Source organism: Solea senegalensis, linkage group LG2 (assembly GCF_019176455.1).
Source record: "Solea senegalensis isolate Sse05_10M linkage group LG2, IFAPA_SoseM_1, whole genome shotgun sequence".
Lineage (NCBI taxonomy): Eukaryota > Metazoa > Chordata > Actinopteri > Pleuronectiformes > Soleidae > Solea > Solea senegalensis.
Genome location: NC_058022.1, coordinates 21,414,870 through 21,435,252, shown reverse-complemented (window position 1 = coordinate 21,435,252; position 20,383 = coordinate 21,414,870). Strand labels below are relative to the sequence as shown.

Below are 20,383 nucleotides of genomic sequence, written 5' to 3'. Positions count from 1 at the left end.
GCAAACTAGTAGACAGCTGTGTTTGCAAATATTAAGTAAAATGCTGCTTTGTCCGTCTCCATCAGCGTCACTTTCCATGTCATGGTGATGGCTGGTTGAAGTTAAAACATTCACGCCGTTAGCTGTCAGCACTGGGTCACAGGAATCTCTTAACGCCGCGGGCACACGAAGCAGAGTGAGTGAGTGAGTGAGGAAGGAGAGGAAGGGGGGTGGAGGGGAGAGGGAGGCTGCGCAGGGCGCATTGTAATTCAGCCGCTGCCTCTAGTCAGCTGCTGCCCCCGACACCTTGAAGGAATGGTCGTGGGAAATGGAGTGAGTACAATGTGTGCATTTCCCTTTACTCTCCCTGACTTTGGACATATTTAGACACTCAACAACAATGATTGGACCACAGGAGGTTTACATGTTCCCGGTGTAGGCACCTCACAGCTGGCGTTGCTGCCGTGCAATGAGTCTCTGGGACTCTCTTGTATGTGTCCATAGTTGTGATTGCACCAAACGCTGAGCCCCCACGCATCAATCAATTATTGATGTGTCATTTGGTAAATGTTAATGTGGTAGTTTATAGACAAGGCTGGCTCTAGACATGTTGGTGCCCTATAGGTAAGATAAGGAGACCCCCCTGTGAGAGAAAGATTTTATCTTGAGCCAACTTTAACTTTAATATGAATTTAATTACTCATGTATGCTTATAACCAGGCCTGGTGTTTAGTATTGACAGCCATATCTTAAGGTAAGACACAAATTAGGAGCCTTTGTTCCCTCACTAAATACCAAGGTGCCAGGCATTTGGACCAGATACACTATCTCAAGGCTTACTAACTATATGTATCAGAACTGTAAAGATGTCAAGCATTGTCTCAGTTCTCCTTGTATCTGAGCTGTCTGCAATAAAATATTTCAACTGAACTCGTCACTGACTCTGGAGGTTCCATCAACAGTCATCTCACCTGATCATCAACATCTCCCCCAAAAACACCACCCCACCCCTGCCCCCATTCCATTCACACATTACTCTGTCACAATTTTTTGTTCCCACACAATTTTCAATTCATCACCAATGTTGATGAATTTAGCATCCACTATATAAACTATAGTGTTAATTGTTAAATTTAATCCAGAACGTGTTTATCTCGTGGTTTTATTTCAACACAAAAAAAAGTTCAGTTTAATTTCAAATACACATTTAACACAAATAGTGTTAAATCAATTGTTTTAAATTAAGATTAAAGAGTATTCATCTCTTAGATGTATTTTGTATGATCGGATACACCCTGAAATAGCATAACATTTTTTGATTCATCAGACGGTGACAGTGAGGCGTCAGCCAAGCAGCAGATGACAGTTCAAGAGCAGGTCATGATCAGATGCTGTGCCTGTTGTTGTGTGTCATATTGTTACTTATGAGTACATCTGATGTAATTTAAGCCTATAACGTCATGGGTTTTAATGTTGTTGTTTTTTATTGGCATGTCAATTCTATGAAGAATAAACCTCAAGAAAAAAATAATCCTTGCCCAAACCAGGTGCCTTTTTGCCACTTAATATGTAGCTTAATTATTCCAAGTATTTATTCAATTATTATCTGTGTTATCTGTGCAACTGTGATTCATAATAGTGACCATCGTAAAAGACAAAAATATTGTGTAATGCGATCCTGGCATTATTATGTGGAGGATAAAGTGGTAGATTTTTATTATTATCATTGTTATTATTATTATTATTGTTATTAAATGAAAGCACAGGTTACTTGTGACTAAACTTACAAAACATCATGATCATGTTGATGAAGAAATGTAAATAAAGTAACACAATTTAGGTTCAGGAAATTCCTTAAAACGATTATTGAGATTGCAACTCGGTTGTTGTGTGAGCAGCCACACAGCAGTCCACTGGTTTGCCATTCTGACTGTACTTGACTCTAGCATTTATATAATTCCCATCACTTCTACACACATTTTTACACATGTTTTTTTTCCTCCTGCCTTTTGTGTCTCTTCTCTTGTGCAGCCTTATAGCTTATCATCATTTAAGCTTACCAAGCCTGATCCAGTTCAATTAAGTATTTACAGTCAGTCAAGTGTTATGTCTCGGTCTCTGGCTTAATGATGCATGAATGTGCATCAAATTGTGCCCCTTAGTGTTTGTTCCATCTTCTTGTCAACTTGTGACGAAGAAGTGCAGTGTGTGTGATATCTTAATTGAAAGCTTTTTCGGATGTTTTTACTGTAACCATGATGTGTTTAATTATTTAGATAACGCTGTGTTGCATATACCATACACATGCACATGTTACCTCTAACCAGCCAGCGTGCCTTCCCATTATAGACCAGTCATCTTTCACTGTGGGTCTTCCTCTGAGACATTGCCAACTCTATTCTGGGTGCTCTTAATTGAATTCAGCCATGTCGCCCTATTATTCTAAGAACTCAAAACCTCAGCCTCGTAATTGAGTTTCTGTGCCTGAAATGTTAGAAGTCCTCTTGAGATGTGGTTAAAATACAAACGCTTGCAGAGTTCAATGCTTTAATGCTTTCGTGAGAATTTAATTCATGCATTCATTCATTCATTCATTGTATACCACTTTATCCTCCACATGAAGGTCACAGGGTGGGGGGACACTTGAGTTGACACAGGTCACTATCCTGGGCCTTATTACTTGAAGTTATACAAAGCTGAGGGACTAAAAATGGCAATACACTTAGTGTACACAGTGTCAAAGCCTTGATACATTTTTGATAACTTTCCATTAGGCAGCCAGTGGAAGATATTGCATAAGACTTTGTGCTGGCTGCGGGTGAGAGCATTACCCCAGCAGAGCCAGGGCTATTACTGTCCCAGGCTGTGTCAACCCACAGTGCGTGTATACATATAGCTCTTTGGCATGCAGGCTCCTATCTGGGTGTGCTCTTCATCAAATTTGCATGACCATGCTAAGGGGAATTACATGGAGGGAGCTTTAAATATTATGTGGAGGAGTAGACCTGAGAGTCCTGCGCTGTTTCAGCATCTGCATGGTGCAGGATTCAGGAACTCGGTTGCTGTACATGCAGTGTGTTATCTTGAGCTTAACTATTGTCACTGAGATGTTTTGGGCACAGAAACATGGGATTGGGAATGGTGATTAGCACCAGGTTGTTCTGCTCTAGATAAAACAACTTGGAGGAAGAAGAAAACTACAAACAAAAAACACCAAAATGGAGCTCAGTCATATAGTGACCATGTTGCAGTTGTTACTATATTGTATATGTATGTACTGTAGGTACCTTAATTAAATTCAGAGAGTGAACAATGTTAAGACACCATTAAAATAAAGATTAGTTTATAAATAATGGTTCAGCACAAAATAAACATTCATGACTTATGGCTGGATGAGGAAATGGGACAGGAAATGGATTGCCATTTAAAAAGGAAGTAGATAAAATAAGTAATTTGCATATTCACCCAGGTTTTTCATTCCCACTAATGCAATGAGTTTTTCTATGTGACTTTGTTTTTGTACTTCTTCAATTAGTTACTTTGCAATCTTTAACTGTACAGCATATTCAACAGTCTTTAAAATTGCTTTATTTAAGTGTATTATCCTTATCCTAATTATTAATATCATTATTATTCGTAGTAGTAGAATTCATAGAATAATTTGAACACAGTCTCATTGATTGAAGCAAACAAAAAAAGACATTCAAGTACATGTAATGTTTTTTTTATTGGATAAAAAAAATAAAAAATAATAATAATATATGAAACAATACTGGTTATGAGTCAAAAGACTGCATTGAGAGAAATAATCACACAAACATTTGCCATAGCATGCCATTTTAAGACATGTTTACTGTTCACATTACGAGGAAAGCAGTGGGAGATGGTCTGAGTCAGACATGTTTGCAACAGCAGGAGAATGTCTGGAGCATAGGCGGCAGAACATGCTCCCAGTGAATTATCTGTTCTAATATTGCCTCACTTGGGTGTAACCCAGATATTTTGGCTAAGATATGGCAGGGGACTTTCCACAAGAATGTCCAGAGCATCGTATGTGTACATGCATTCATACATACAGCCTCTGTGGTCAGTCTCCAGAGAATATCTTAGTACTTCAGTACAGGTCCGAAAGCAGCTTTAGAAAAGTGTTAAGCTCTATTTGCTCCTGTGGATAACCACTACTGAACTGTTGAACTGTTGAACTGTTGAACCAGTTGTTTTGCATAAAAACACTTACTTGTGGGATTTGACTCAAATTGGTGCAATATGTGAGGACGGATGTCATCTTGCTGGTGCAGTGGTGAGTGCTGTCGTCTCCATGACTGAAGCTTCTGGATCTGTCTTTCTGTGGAGATACATTTCCTCCTGCTATCCAATGGAGTCAGCGTTCAAATTACACTGTGACATTTGGGAGAGCACTATTTTCAAATGGCATTGCTACTAAACATGTTTCACATGCATGCACAAATGGAAGTGTCGTGGTCATTTGCAGAGTACTACACAAAAAAAAAATGTGTCATGGCCCAACCACGACAAGCAAGCAGGCACTCAAGGGAGCCAGGCTCCCCTTTGCATCCCCGTAATTCGAACCATGATGGTAGAAAAAAATGAATACAAAGAAGTGTCAAAATCACTTTACTGCATAGTGCAAAAACAGGAACAAGTAAAACCAATCATGTGACAAACGTTAGTGAGGGCTGTACGTCTGTCATGCCAAATGAATTCTTTCTGAGGGAAGTGCAAATAAAATGAAGCAGCACCATTTTCAGTGAGTCATGTTGTAGGCTGTTTGTAATTCTTTCTAAATGGAAGCAAAATATTAGTTAAGCAGGAGGAGAGTAACGATGATTTTATTTTTTTGTGGATGGCTGGTTGTCTCTAGGTGGTAAATCAGCACAATTTAGATGACAGCTGGTTGTTTTAAAAAGGGCAAAGTAAATAGAAAAGAAAAAAATGTGCATGTATCATTCCAGATACTGCCCTTCTGTGTCATTTGACACAGAACATCTTTCAATCTGTATGGTCAGTAAGAAAGTGAACAATTATGCCCTGCATGCTTGGTACATGAACTGGACTATTGAATTAATTTTGTGAATTCCCTTACATTGATTGACCTGTATATGTCAATAGGGATGTACGATATTAGACTTTTTGCTGATAAAACAGGAGTGCTTGTTCCATTAATAGATACAGGTACAGCAGTATACCTTTCCTTTAGTCTCTTCTGTAGTGAAATGAACATATTTTGTATACCCATGTTGCTGCATATGTAGATACAGTTGGAGTTGGAGAGGGCTAAATCATAGAAGTCAAGGAGGTAGCAGCCTATTCAGCCTAGTCATGAGAGGGATCTTGGCATGGTTGTTGATATCCGATTATACATTTTAAAGCCATTATCAGCTGATACCTATATTCTGCTGATAATATTTTGCATAGTTCATTAGTATTTTGTGTGTTTTAGTATAGTTTTAAAGGCCACATAGACCGGAAGCTTCAATTAACGCTGCGTTTGTGAGTGTATCTGCGTCATTACCTCGTTTATGAAACCCTAAAGTTTCAGAACAACAGTTCAGCCACTGCTGAGAAAATAGTGTTGTATTGGTTTCCTGGGCTCTGCGAAGCGGATCGGCACTTCGGTAATTTGATGTCGTCATCAGAAATCCTCACCACTCCTCACCAATCCTCACCACTCCTCACACCACCTCCTGGTGCGGGCACTCGTCCGGGCACATCCGGTTGTGTACATTCAACCACAGAAGAAGAAGAACTACTCTTGTTGTAGCTGCTGAGATGCAGAGCATCCACCGTGCCAGAGGGGGAGCTGTGTATCTGAGAGCTGGCCTATTACGTCACTTCCAGGTACCTGGCCAATCACAGGACAGTGGGAAAGCTCTCGTTGGCTGGCCAATCACAACACAGTCCACGTTCTAGGGGTGTGATTTTTGTCTGAAACAGCGCAGCTGACGAGAGCGTCAGTGAGGCTCGTTGATTGACTAGGAGGTTTTTAACCATGAAAACAAGTTAATATATGTAAGTATAACATATATGTGCGATACAAGCATTCGATGTCACCTTTAAAGGTCCAGTGTGTATAAGTCAGTGGCGTCTAGTGGTCAATGTCCAGATTCTAACAAACAAACGACTCCTCCTCTTTCGCCTCTCATTCATCACTTTCCCAATTTTGTCAGGGAACTAAGGTGAAACTTCACATTCCAAAAATAATGTCAGTCAATCTTCAGCTTTGGCTTTTCTGTTTGGTCATCATAGTGCAAATGGCAGTCTCCATAGATCAAGGTCCTTCCCTTTAGGCTTATTTTAAGGCTTCAAAAACCAAAGAGTTTGTAATTTAAAGCAATGATACATTTATCCAAGTATTATTATGGGGGGTATAATCAATTTATGTCAATAATCCCTCCTTGGTGTTCCACACTGGCGCTTTAAGGAACATCAGTTCCTTTGACTATGAATATGGTTTGGTGTGTTTAGTAAAACTATGCATATAGGCTAAATACAATCATACAGCTCTTTTATTGTGTCTTTGTGTTTGTTTGTCAGTGCATGTCTTTATTTACTTGCCCTAAACAAAATTGCTTTTGGGATTAAATCCCTACTTGATCCAGGATTATGATAATTTTTTTCCTATTTTTCTTCATATGTACTTAAAGACATTGTGTAACTCCAGGCAGCCAACACTGAATGGGCACACTGGAGCACTCTTGGCAATGGAATCATACAGTGTGGCCAAACTATCTTTAGTTTCCTTGAGAGAAAAGCCCAAGAACAAACAGACTCATTTGACATTGGCTGGTCCCAAGCTGAGTCACTGGCTCCTGAAAGCACACTCGTAACACACGCTGACTGAAAATGCTGACCTGTGTAAGTGACCCTGTGGCCACCGCTGGCTCTCTGCACTCAGTGGGGTGGACAGACTGCCACCTGCTTTGGCAGCGTTTCCACCTTCACTTTGTTAATGGAACTGTTGTTGGCTGTGCTCAGGACAAAATGGCAAGTGTTAGGAGAAAGAGAATACATACCTTACTGTGAATAAGAGTGATTTCACATGCTGTGATCCCCTGGCCGAGGACACTGTAATTCTCACTCATGGAGAAAATGTCCAGGGCATTGCTGCTGCTGCTGCTGCTGCTGCTGCTGCTGCTTTATAATTTTCCCAAAGAGTGGGATGAACACAGGAGGAACAAGGGAGAAAGATGGTGTCATGAAAGAGGAGAGCTGGATAACCCCAAAGGTCAATATGAGTGGAGGTGGAAGCAATGTACTGAAGGAAATAAAAAAGTAATCAGTGAATGACCACCTGATAGAGGACGGAGAGGGAAACATTGAGTGAAGACAAAAGGCATTAAAGCTGAAGATTGGTTTAAGAAATACACAGAGATGGAAATATCAATTTATACATGTGCATATTTGTAAAGTCATTGTTTTGGCTCAAAAATGACAATGGTGACAATATGTTTTTGGAATAACAATGTCTTAACAGATAAGAGTGTCACAGAATCACAAGTTGAATCTGAGTTTATTATTATTATTATTATTATTATTATTATTATTATTATTACTGTTGTATCTTATTTTACCAGGAAAGCCTCAAGCCTTGAGATTAAAACATTTTTGCAAGAGGTTACTGGACAAGACAATCAGCAGCAGTTACACACAGACAAAATAACTATGAACCGTTAAATATGGAGTATTCTACTTTTGGCATTATTGATCAAACACTCCAAACTAGATTTTGGCATCTCATCTAGACTCTGTTTTCAGCCTGGAAAAATAGGGCCAATGCATGACAGTCAAATTTGATCCATCATAGGGCAGCTCAGAGAGAGAGGGCACCTCTGTTCTACTATGCAGGGGCACATATGCTTCCGTTTGGGGGAAAGAGGTTGCTATTTCAGCCTTAATAACTGCCTGAGCTGCAACACAACCTATAAGAAGAGTCAGAGAATTGATCAAATATATTCAATGCATTGGTTTTAAACTGAAATTGCAATTTCAAATAAATGATCAAGGGTAACCTGCATGAACCCAGCGGAATCTTCCATAGATTTGATTTTACTCTACAGACACATGTGGAAGTTTTGCTGCATATCGTGAAGTTGCCAATTTGAATTCATGACATGTCTTTGTGTGAATGCACTGTAAGTTTCTCCTAATAAATGTTCAGACCACATCTGCACGCATCTCTTCCTGAATACTGAGCATGTTCACAGAGAGGTGCATTTTGAAAATATGACAAAATGTGCTCACTCACGCTGTACTCAGGGGACATAGACGCATTTTTCCACTTGGAAACTGGATGTAGATTTACAATTTATTCATGATTCATTTCAGTTTTTACAACTTCTTCTGCCCTGTGATTAAACACACACTTATTCTCAAATGAACCAGGGAGACAGCTGTTACTTGTTCCACATTGTTGTTGCTGCCCAAAATGTTCCAGCCGTGTGGTGATTCACACATGTGACCTTGTTGCCATAACCTTCCCTCGGTATCCTGAGGCGACCTGTTCCCCGAGTCACCGACACATGTTCCTTTCTGAAAAATAATTAAAAGGCAATTACAAAGTCTGAGTCATCATTTGTGACACAAGCAGAGGACAGACTGCAGTAAAACCTGAGATAACAGGCAATTGGGCCAGTAGAAAGAAGAAGACAGATAGTGCATGAGTGTGTGTATGAGTGTCTGTATATGTATTTGTTACCTCTTTATAACCTTTTTATGCATAAACACTGAACTTCTCCGGAGCAATAGTCCTCATGGGGACCAAAACCTGGTCCTAATGAGGCAGGACCTAATTTCCGAGGAACTTGTTAAGTTTATGGCTAAAATTTGAATTGTGGTTAGCTTAAGGTTAGAGTTAACTGGTTGTGGTTAAACTTAGGGATGTGCCTGTCCAAATGAATGGAAGTCAATGCATTGTCCTAAGAAGCATAGCTGCACAAACCTGTGTGTGTGCGTGTGTGTTCCTGGTATTATTCATGTTGTGAAGACGTAAATCTGTTTACAAAGAAAGTCACATTATGGGGACAAAAAGCAAGTCCCCATGATGTAAAATTACATTTTAAGGTGGAGACATGTTGTATGGTTAGGATAAGTCTAGGGTTATTAGTAGTAGTAGTCAGTAGTAGTTCTGGTTAAAGTTAGAGGAAGTCAATGCGAGTCTTAAGTCATGGAAACCAGACAGTGTGTGTATGTGTTTATGTGTGATAAAGGAGGACGCTAATGCAGTGCATAAAGTGCATGTACAGGAAAAACATACAACTCAACTGTTAATTCTCTCTGATATGATGGTTTCTCTTCATACACAGATTTTTTTTTTTCTGAATGTAGACTCTGCTAAACATGCACATTAAAAAAAGAAATCCTTTCTGGTCTTAAATGTATTAAAAATTCTAACTTGCTTCAGGCAACTTTCTTCTCCAAAAACACAGCAGCTCTAATTTAGATGCCACATGTCTGCCCAGTCCAGGCTTCTCGAGAGTGACTATGTTGCTGAGTCCACAGAGGAGTCATGTGCCTGATCTGTTCCTTGCTTGTTCATTAGTTGATATAATGACACAAACAGCTCCTGTTGGTAAACATGAGCTTATTTGGGGCAGTTTAATGTCAGCATGTTATAATTTAAGATGTCCCTATGATTTCCCTGGGATACAGACACTGGATCTTTTTTCCAATTTGGTTTATTGATGATTATCAGGACTACAAGAATATTTCAACAAATCAGATAAAGCATGTTTTTGAAAGCAATTACAGCCTACAGCTTCAAAAATGTGAGCATCTGAAATATAAACAAATATTTGTTATATCAAAGTATTGTCAAATGAGTTCACTTTTCTGTTTATCAGTATAGTACTATTGTTTAGATCTTGTTTTTTCCACACAGTAAATTTTACCATGTAAAAATAAGAGTCAATTGAACATAATTTCTCATTAGTAACAAATTAACTAAGAATATTGTTAGATTTAATTGTTTTAATGTTAAAATGACACTGAAATGGTTAAATTGAAAATTTTCCAGAGTGTATTTGTAAGGGTGTGACAAAGACGTTGCAAACTTTACTGTGTGGTGACATACCTGTGCTGCACACAGGAGGGGATTACTTTCAGGTCTTAACAGACGGAGGCAACATTGCACTAAAGCAAGACGCCTGCAAACAGGTTGGAATATTACTGAAAAGAAAAAGTGAATTCTGGCTTCTAACAAACCTGCTTGTTCAGCAGTTTATGGGATAAATGCTTCTTTTTCCCGCCCACCCTTGTACTACTGTTGTATACACACAAACGCTCCCTCAGTCAGGTCTGACGTTATTGCGTGACAGAGCCCATTTTATTTCATAAATGTTGTTCTCATGAATATTAATGAGGTGACTCGTGCCAGGCTTTTATTCACCGCTAGTTCATCAGTTGAGCTCAGATGAAGTGAGTGTTTCTGGCAAACAGGGTTTTCTGCACTTTCAGGACTTATAGTAAGCACCGAGGGCAGGCAGGGGATCGATTTCACTCCCTGGGGTAGATAATCAACAGCTCATCTGAAGGGCAGCTATATTGATAGCACTCTGCAGACAGACGGACAGACGGACTGCCATATCTGTCCATCAAACTGCTCATGCTATGTTTATGCCAAATATGGCTGTTTGGTGTGATTCGGGACTCAGAGCTTCAAGCAAGACAGAATTCTGAGGAGAATTAGAGCTGAAGGAGAGTAAAATAAAAATAATCACAGCAATTTGTAACTCAGTAATCTCTCAGTTTACTTACACCAGGGTAAATCCCCATGTATTGTGTTTTTCTTTCTTTTACAGGTAGTTATTTTTGCTGTTATGGTTATTGTAAATTACACTCATTACACCTTTTTTTGGAAAATATAGCACGTTTTCGTCCGCTTATAAAAGAAAAAACTCACATGGAAAGGCTGTCCACAAAGAAAATGTTGGATTATATTATCTAAAATATGGCCTTTTCTTATATGGATTTACTTATTTACACCTTGATTTAATCTCTAATCATTCCTGTTTTTCACCTTTTTGTATTTTTTTGTTTGTGTTTTTTTTTGCAATCTATTCACTATGTACTCATAGCTTGTTTATTTTAGATGAATTCCCAAATCCATAATTATCATACAAGTTCAGCTAGCACTCATCAACTTGTCTTTTTTTCAAACAACCTTTTTCCAAATATCCATTAATACCTGTTACTTGAATAAAACGTGCATTACAAAATTAGGCATAGATTGATTTTGGCTCAATTGAGCCTAGAAGTGTAATACAGTGTCACTGTCCTTTTATATTTATTTGAAATATTTGTTTTGTCTTTGTTACATTTGCATCACTATTCTTACATTGTGTTATTGTGTTTTATTCATGTGTGATGTTTCCTTTGTTCCTCTTGCACATTTCCATCCCCATTGCCAGTATATGCCCTCCACCTCTGAAAGTAAACAAAAACAATGAAACTAGATACACACTCCAGATCACAACAAATGTACATGAATGTAGTGGACACCCGCAGACATGGAAAGGGAATGTATTATCCAGGCCTATGTGTTTTTTAAACAAGTGGCACTCGTCTAGACTACTTTTCATTTTTTTCTTTCAGTTACTGTCTGCAAAGGGTAATAGTCAGACTAAAAGTTTCCTATGCATTCATCCAGCATTTGGGCACCACCACTGCTATATTATTGGCCACCACTGCTATCATTAATATCTCTATGGAGACAGGTGTCTGGTCTTAAGAGTGGTAATAAGAGTATCATTTCATCCATGTTCAGACTCCTTGATGTATTCTTTCAAAACACCTGCCCTCTCTGTGAAATAGCTGCTGCATATATCCATGTTCATTATCTACACTCAGGTATAGAGTTGCTGCACTAATGTGCCATACTTCAGTCGGAGTCATCCTTCTAATGCTCAGGCTGCTTCTCTGCCCTCAGCAAATCTCTCTTGTATACTGTAATATAGCGGTTAAATTGGTGGTTTTTACAAATAGATCACCCACATATTTTGTTCAAAACTTCACATATTTCCTTTTAATTTCAAGTCTGGCCTCCATATGATGTACAATGTGAACATGTGTATTGCTCATCTCACATATACAGTATGAAAAAGAAACCAAGGATTATCTAATTTGTTTTATTCAGTTTATCACCTCAATCAAACTCATGCACAATTTGGTGAAAGTAAATATCAATTTCTTAAATATTATGGAGTTTTTAGTTTTGTTTTCTATGCATAGGAATGAATATGATTTTCTGGCTTGCCACTTCATTGAGTAAGATAATATTGAACAGCCACCAGGGGGAAACTCCACTTGTTGCAAAGATGACTCCATTTATTGGACGTTTATGGGAAAATGTGATTTATGAAATTTCCCAGCTCATATGTGTGGACACCAGTGTACTCCTGATAAATGAAAGTAGATTTATGTATTTCAAATCAGCAGGTTTCATGCAGTGTTGGCTTAGTGGAACATGCTTTGTTTGTGCTTGAGGAGCTCACATTTGGCAGTTAATCAAAAACATTGATTGAAAGTTCTATCATTTGAGTTATGTGGTGTTATTCAAATTCTCTTTCTAAATTAATTTTCAATAATTTCTCTTAGACCAAGTTTGTTTTGACATAAAATCAGGAGTTTCTCACAAATTATCAGGAGTATGCAGCACCAAATGTGGGAAGATTTTTTTCTTTGTTTAGTTTGTTTGCATGTGTGAAGCCCTGTAGCTATAATGTGGTACTGAATGTTTTCCTAATCACATGCGATTGGAAAGTAGTTATGTGGTGTGCAAATGTAATATTTAGGAGATTGTTATTAGGTTATTGTGAGTTAACAAAATCATTGGCATGCTAAACTGTACCAGGAATGTGGAATGCTTGCCAGCCCACAAAAGTCAATAGTCAGAGGAATAGATTGAAATAGACTTTTTTTTTTTTCCTCAGTATATGTATGCTTGAAAATACCCCTGGCCACATTGGTTCTCAAAACATTATACATAGATAGTAAAATTTAATATAGTAGTAGTATATATAGTATATATTTAAACCATGACTAAACCACATGTTCCAGTAGTTTATGAACTGACTGTAGAAGCCACTGTGTAAGTTGTCCTTTTATATATAATCACTTTTTTGAGATCCCTTACAAAACATGAAGCAGACTGTTGTGTTGCCTTATGTTCTAGTTTGTGAACTGATTGAACTGAGCAGATGTGTGCCAAACAGGCCATGTGTTTTTGTGAAGTGAATCCAGTAGAAAACTGGAGGTAGAATGGCAGGACAGATGTGTTGCTGATCGAGATGCATTTTATATTGTTGAGATTTACGGTCTGTTCACACCAGCTTAAAAAAAAAAAAAAAAACTGCCTCTCTGATCAAACACCAGCTACTGCATTCAGATTTTGCCATTGGTTTTCCTTACGAGCTTTTGTCAACCTCTTGTCCAACCGGCACAGGAGTTGTTGTACCAGACTCCTCCCCCTTTAATAAACACCGGAGCTGTTGGTTTGTCTCCTTTCTCTCTCCACTGCAGTGTAAGACAGGTGGTGTATGTACTGTATGGTGTACAGTTCTGTGTATGTGTGTGAAGAGAGAGAAGCCTGCGTCTGGGCAGAGTTAGTGTTGGGTAAATAGTAGGGTAAATGCGTTTCGTGTTCCATGTCTGTTGAGAGAAATAAATGCTCAGACTCTTCCAGATTAAGCCAAGTGTCCCCCTGTCTATCTCCTGTCTGTAGAAGTAAGGGAATTAACCTGGAGCAGCCACAGTTCCCCAACCACGGTCCAGAAGCAGAGCAGGAAAGTTGACACTACATTGAAAATAATCAACTATATTTTTACAGTAATTCTAGATTCTAGATCTTGACATGCTGTTCTAATCATATGTGAAATAATCATATGTAAATATTAGAATTTACTTGAGTTCCAGAAACCCGTGGCTAAATGTTTTGTATCTGTAGATCCACTGTGATCAGTAAGTTGCAATACACATGGTAAAGTTCACAATGGTAAACTTAATCATACAATTTCAGGTTCTTCATAATATGTTTTGTGAAAAGATTCATTAAATGTAAAACAAAGTAAACAATTGGAGCTCTTGTTGTTTATGTATTATTATGCTATTATTTTACTTGTCCGGCCTGCTTGAGATCAGACCCTGACTAAAATGAGTTTGACATCCCAGGTGTCAGGCTCAATGTCTCTAAGCAGCTGCAACTCGCTGCCAAATTTCACCACCAGACCACGGCCCATCACTGCTCCCCACATAAACTCCCGTCTCTCCCTCATTCAGCTCTCAGCCCATGTTTTGGCATTTTACAAAACTAGGCTTTGGGCCAAGTTAGCTTCAGAAGAGGAGGTTTAGTTACCCTTTAACAGGATAACAATTATTGGTTTGCATCCTTTTGTGTAATGTTTCTTTTAAAATCCACAATTAGAGTGGTGAAAGGTTGACCAGCAGCAAGACAGTGACAGCCTTCCTTTCCTAGCTTTATTTCATTACCAAAGAGAACATATGGGCCCATATCAACAAAGAGACATCAAATATACAGTTGTAGTTTAATGATTCTGTTTTTATTTTATTTTATTTTTTTTGTGGTACACGTCAGACAACATAAATCTTGTGCTGTTATTGATATTGTTTTTTTTTTCTACTTAATTAAAAATGTTTTGAGAGTCGAATATTTTCCTGGGTATTGAGTTGGAAGTTTTAGTATCACAACAGCCCTAAGTCCACTAAGTCGCTAGTATTGGAAAAAGTTCAAGACAAGAAAAGCTAGTCATTAGCAGCTTCAAGGATTATTGTGCTGCAGAGGGTGTTTTTGTCCGACAGCTCTATGGAGTCCTTGTCGGTGAGCTACAGTTGAGGCACGTAAACTATTTTTGTTTTCTGCCAACCTTGATCTTCTCACAGCTCAGTAACACACACAAACACATTTGTAACGTTTTATTTGGCTTGTCTTGTGAATCTGAATGTGATTAACTCCATTCATAACCATATGCTTTTGAAGTTTACTCGTGTCGCACAAGGCTGCAGCTGCTCAAAAACATAGAAGTGTAAAATGAAGTTTTAGATATGAGCATGCTTTCATAATAAACTAATGTTTTTATTGAAGTGGAACAAACACACTTCGTCTTTGAAACAGTGACAGTCGTCCTCAGACAGGTCTACCTTGACAACTGAAAACTGTGTTCCCACACAAAATGACCTCGCCTTTTGCCCAATGTCAGCTGGGATTGGCTCCTCCGCCTCACGCATGAGCACAGAGCTGTAGACAATGAGTGAGTGTTGTAGGAGAGGATTTGTTCCTAGCCCCATCCAGGTGCTTCAGTGCGTAAACCAAACCACATCACGACACTGACATGTATACCTGTAGACACGGAAAAGAAAAGTATCACACTGTATATTGTTTCAGAAATGTGAGCTCAGATATTTGTGGCAACATATAATTTAGAGTTGAAGAAACAAAATGGTGTTTTTGAACCTGCATTAGTTCAATACAGTTGCATGTCACAGTTAGTTAGACATCTTTCGAAGAACTTACCGTCATTCTTGTGTGAGTATAAGCTGCCTCAGCCTTTTCAGTCTTAGACTGACAGTTGTGATCAGTGCTTTGTGGGGATCATATCTCCTGCAGGACTCCTTGATCTTCTTGTCTCTGAAGATGGTGGTTTATGGCTCTGGCTGTTTGCTTTGGGCCACTGTTATGCAGCAGAATGAATTTGAGACTGATCAGACAGCTTCCAGATGTCACTGTTTGAAGACTCCAAACATCTAAAATGACTCACACCGTGGCAGAGTATTGCTTTTCCTTTTGTACTCAAATCCCGTGGAAACAAGCATTGACTGTCTGTGTATACCAGCCTCTTCGTAGTCAAAGGTTTTTAGAAGTCCCTTTTTAAAGCTCTCATTTAAATTTGCATGACTCATCGTGTTAGTGGTTTTGAAGTTAAAGTACAGAAGCAAAAAATAATCTCTAAGAACAAGGAACCATAGGATATTTTGTGAAACTGACTCAGTCAACAGCTGCATATAAATGTAAATGTAAATATGGTCCAGAAAATTCATCCCAGTACTGTTGCAGACATTCACACTTTGTCAGTCTGTTGGCAGAATAACTCAAAACTGATTTAGAATTATGTGGTAGGAGTGAGGCATGACCTGGGGAAGACAAATTAAAGTGTGAAAACTATGTCGGTTTCAATCATGTAAAGGCTCAATCTGACTCTGTTTTCCTAATGTTGAATTCTTGATTTTTGCAGGCAGAAGCATTTATTTGCGTTCCCATACTTGTCTAATGTACTCACAACCTCCTAACTAACATTCTATCAAAGTTGCAGCAGCAGCAGCTGCAATGTGGATATTTGTCCACATGAAATAGTAGGACAAACACAGGTTTTACCAATAACATTAATTAGGTCCAGGTTTAAGAGAGCCAGAGTCATGCTAAGGGTAGGTCACTAGCCCGAGTGAACCCAGCCACAAACTGCGGGCATGCTACAGGCAGGCCTAATGTGATGATGACAGACTAGCGACGTCCAGCAGCTTTTGTAAACATTTAATATGGCAGCCATCTGAGTGACTGTCTTTCAATTTGGCTGATACTTCGATTTTAAGCGATTTGCTGAGCTCCCCTGGGCAAACATTGTGAGACACCATTACTAGCTCCTAGAAAACAACGATTATTGGTCTGATCCAACTGCGTATATAGACATTTTCATTTACGTCCATTGGTCAGGCCTCTTAAGAGTGGGAGGTGACTTCACTGTTTCCAGACTGATGGTCGGTCTCAAATGAGTAGTTCGCACTAAGCACTTGACACATTAACCAGAATAAGCAATGTTTTGTTTTACTTTTGTTATTTTCTAGATGTGTTCTAATAAATAATTAATTATTGGTGTTTTTTTTGTTTCTGCATGTTGAAATGGGCAAATGCCCTTTTTGTATTGTATTGTCAAGAAACTGATCTACATAATCACCACTGCAAGCATCACCAATGTTCAATCAAAGCAGTCGTTGAACTCTCTGTCCCTCTCCCCCTCTCCATCCCAACTAATTCCCTCTCCATGAGCAATTTATAGCTCAGCGCCTGCTTAATCCTCCACTGTGACCCAATACCAATCGGTATAAAAAACACACACGGCACATTTTTTCCAACCACATACAGAGAGAGAAATTCCTTTTTTCACATATAAACTCCATGTCGTTGAGCTTCTTTTGCTGTCCCTACTCATGTTATAGGGTCTGTTTCTGTACATGTTATTTATTTTAAATAAATGAGATTTGTTTTTTTAATTGGGTGGATACAAAGTTGTCCATGTCCTGAATGTAGTGGACTAATTGCATACAGAGATTTGACTGCAGTGGACAGGCAAAGGCTTTTTGGGACCTGCCATGTAAATGCTAGAAAATCACGTTTAAATTTGCATAGAAAATCCAAAGTAAACAGCTTAATAATAGAATTAGGTGCATTGCCTTGTGTCTCTTCAGATTCTGCCGTGCTTGAGCTTCTTCACCATAATGGTCTCCTGCTAGTGAAAGTATCTCTTTAAATTGTTTTGTCATTGCTTCCTTTTTGTGCTTCAATGATTGGACCATTAGAATCTCTGAAGATGTGAATAGGGCTGCAATTTAATGAAAATTACAACGTTTTCTCCAATTGCAACAAGGTCAATACTGCTGATAGAAATGTGCAAATTAATTTTGAGATTTAACACGTATGATGAACTTTGAGTCATTTCAGATCTGTGAAATGTTTAAATCACAATTTGTTGATTTAATTCATTTATTTTTACAAAAATCTATCTTTCATCACTTTTGCTAACCATTGATAATAAACTCCTGAATGAGTTTAAATTTTTAATCTCAATTGTCCCTCACAACTGGTAATGAATCAATACCGCCTTGTCATTGGTCAGCACCAAAAAACGGTGAAATCATGGGGTATTGATGAGTATTGGTATAGAAAAATATTGGTATCAGTATCACTATTTGTAAAATTCTTATGATACCCAGCTCTAACTGTAAGTAAAGTCAGTTGTTTGTCATCTGTCATGTTTGTTATTCCATAGCAACCTGACCTGACAGACACATTAGGATCCTTTGTACTGCATGTTAATCTCAAAGCCTTGAATAAATACATATCAAATTATGTACAGTACGACATGAATTAAGTTTACATGCACTTATCCAGCCTCAGCATAGATCAAGCATTTACATCACAACACAAACTAGAGTGTCAGTGTGTCTTCCAATTTGACGAACATGAGAAGTGAAGTGTTTATGTCACGTTAAGTATTTTAAATATACAATATGAACACAACACTTACTTACTGTAGTGTTTCATTGTATATGGGTTTCTTTCAGTGGCAGTCACGTTGGAATATGAAGTGTTCAGTTAAAATGTGTTAATGTTGTTTCTTAACTAGGAAATAAATAATCATATTCCTCAAAGTGCCACAGGCAGATAAAACACTAGCACGTATGTAGACATGTTAATAAATATTTTATCTGTGGTTCAGAAATTTGAGCTCACATTTGTCTGCAGTTTGCGGAATCTTACACTACATGATCCTGGACACTGGCTCTGTACTTTGACTTCTTGCAGCAGTCAGCAAATAGTATCAGGAAATGTCATGATCCACACGAAATACCCAAACTACATTTGCTTAATTTCAGCTTTGCAGGAGCTTGCTAGCTGATGGTTCAGGATTGTTTCTTTGATAAAACTTACTCACATTACTTAATATTCCAAATATCTGCATCCATATCCCCAAGGAGAAGTATAACAAGGTGCAATCTGTCACCCACTAACAATTTTACTGCAAAAAAAGATGAAAAGGTAGTTCAGTGCTGCATTTTATTGCATATGACATACAAGGAAGGACAGGAAATATGCAGTAAAAGTAATATTGCTGAAAATAAAGGTAGAATTTAAGAGATGTTTTATATAAGAGAAGGAAGGTAGCAGCATGTACTGTGCAAACTGTTAATCCTATTGTGAAAGTTTATTCACTTTTTAATTGGAAATCAAGCAAACAAAACGGTTTTCTACCCATTCATCTTTTAAAGGTTATAAAAAAGAAAAAAAAGATATTGCACACTGTTCCAGTTTGAGACATTTTCAGGTTGAATGGCCTTTTCAAAATAAATTTGTGAGTTAGGAAGATCTACTTTCAAACATTAGCTTGCTTATATGGTCAAAAACCTTGTACTTTTTGCAGAATGAGCAATTCTATTGCTCCTCTGTCTACCTCTGTCAGCCGAGCAGTTTCTGAGCTAAACCACACCCCCAGAACATTGAGTCTTTTGTGATTGGCCAGCTACATAGACCATTCCCACTCTCTTGTGATGGCCAGCTATTTGAGGACATGTCAAAAATGGCATGCCCCCTCCTGGTGTAAATCAAGCTATTTTGAAGCTTAATTTTCACACACCATCACACTGAAGCCCCCTCCACACGTCTTGAAATCGTTTTACAGTTTTTTCTTGTTCATTAAAAAGAACAGGGTTCTTTTTGTTCTAATTGGTTAGGTGTGAATTCGTTGGGAAAGGAAGCTCAGGAAAATCAACCACAATCCAAAAAAAAAACAAGACTCGCAAATTTGCAAAATTACCTGGCCAATGTGAATGCTGTGTCGATTGAACACATGTTTGATTGTATTTTTTAAATGTAATTCAAATTTTGGTGTCTCACTGTCTTACCTGTAGGTGAACTTGTGGTAACTGCACGTCAATGCACACAGACGTGGAAGTCTGCTACAAAGAAGTACTGAATGTATCTAACATTTTGCACACTAGTAATAACTACATCAGTGTGAGAAATTTCAAGATTTCATTTCTAGATTGCCTATTTATATTGGAAACAATGTAAATTTATTCCAAAATTAGTATAACATTAAAAGTAAAAGTATTTTGAAGTCAAAGTAGTAATTTTGAATGAAGTCAGTCTACTCAAATTGCCAACTCCTGGCTGTAACTATAATTTTACTCACCATTTTTCAATAAGACCACTTGCAAAATATCTACTATGCAGACTATGGGCCTTTGAGAGGTACATTAGTGTAAATTAGAGGACGATTAAAAGCACATCTGTCAAGACTGGCTCAGATGACCGGACAAAAACAACCCTTTACAAGAGAGATGCGGGCAATTAACATTTATTTTCACACAAAAAGTAATATTATGAACAAAATACAACCTGTATCTGTAATCAGGCAAATCAACTGTAAATGCGGGTGCATGGATGTGTATGTGTGTTGGTTGTGAAACTAAGAATAAACAACAGGTGAGCTCAGGTCGGGAATGGTAAGAGAGAGAGAATGAATGGCTGGATTGCACAAATTTAAAGGCACAGCCCCACCTTCTTGGAGACCGCACACCAGAGAGCCATGAGCTTGATGAG

General features: G+C 38.2%; 1 protein-coding gene across 2 annotated transcripts in view; it reads left to right on the top strand.

Annotated features, from left to right (window-relative positions):
• LOC122785266 (inactive dipeptidyl peptidase 10-like) overlaps positions 1-20,383 on the top strand; it is a 280,721-nt gene that overhangs the window by 121,011 nt on the left and 139,327 nt on the right. The window lies entirely within an intron of this gene.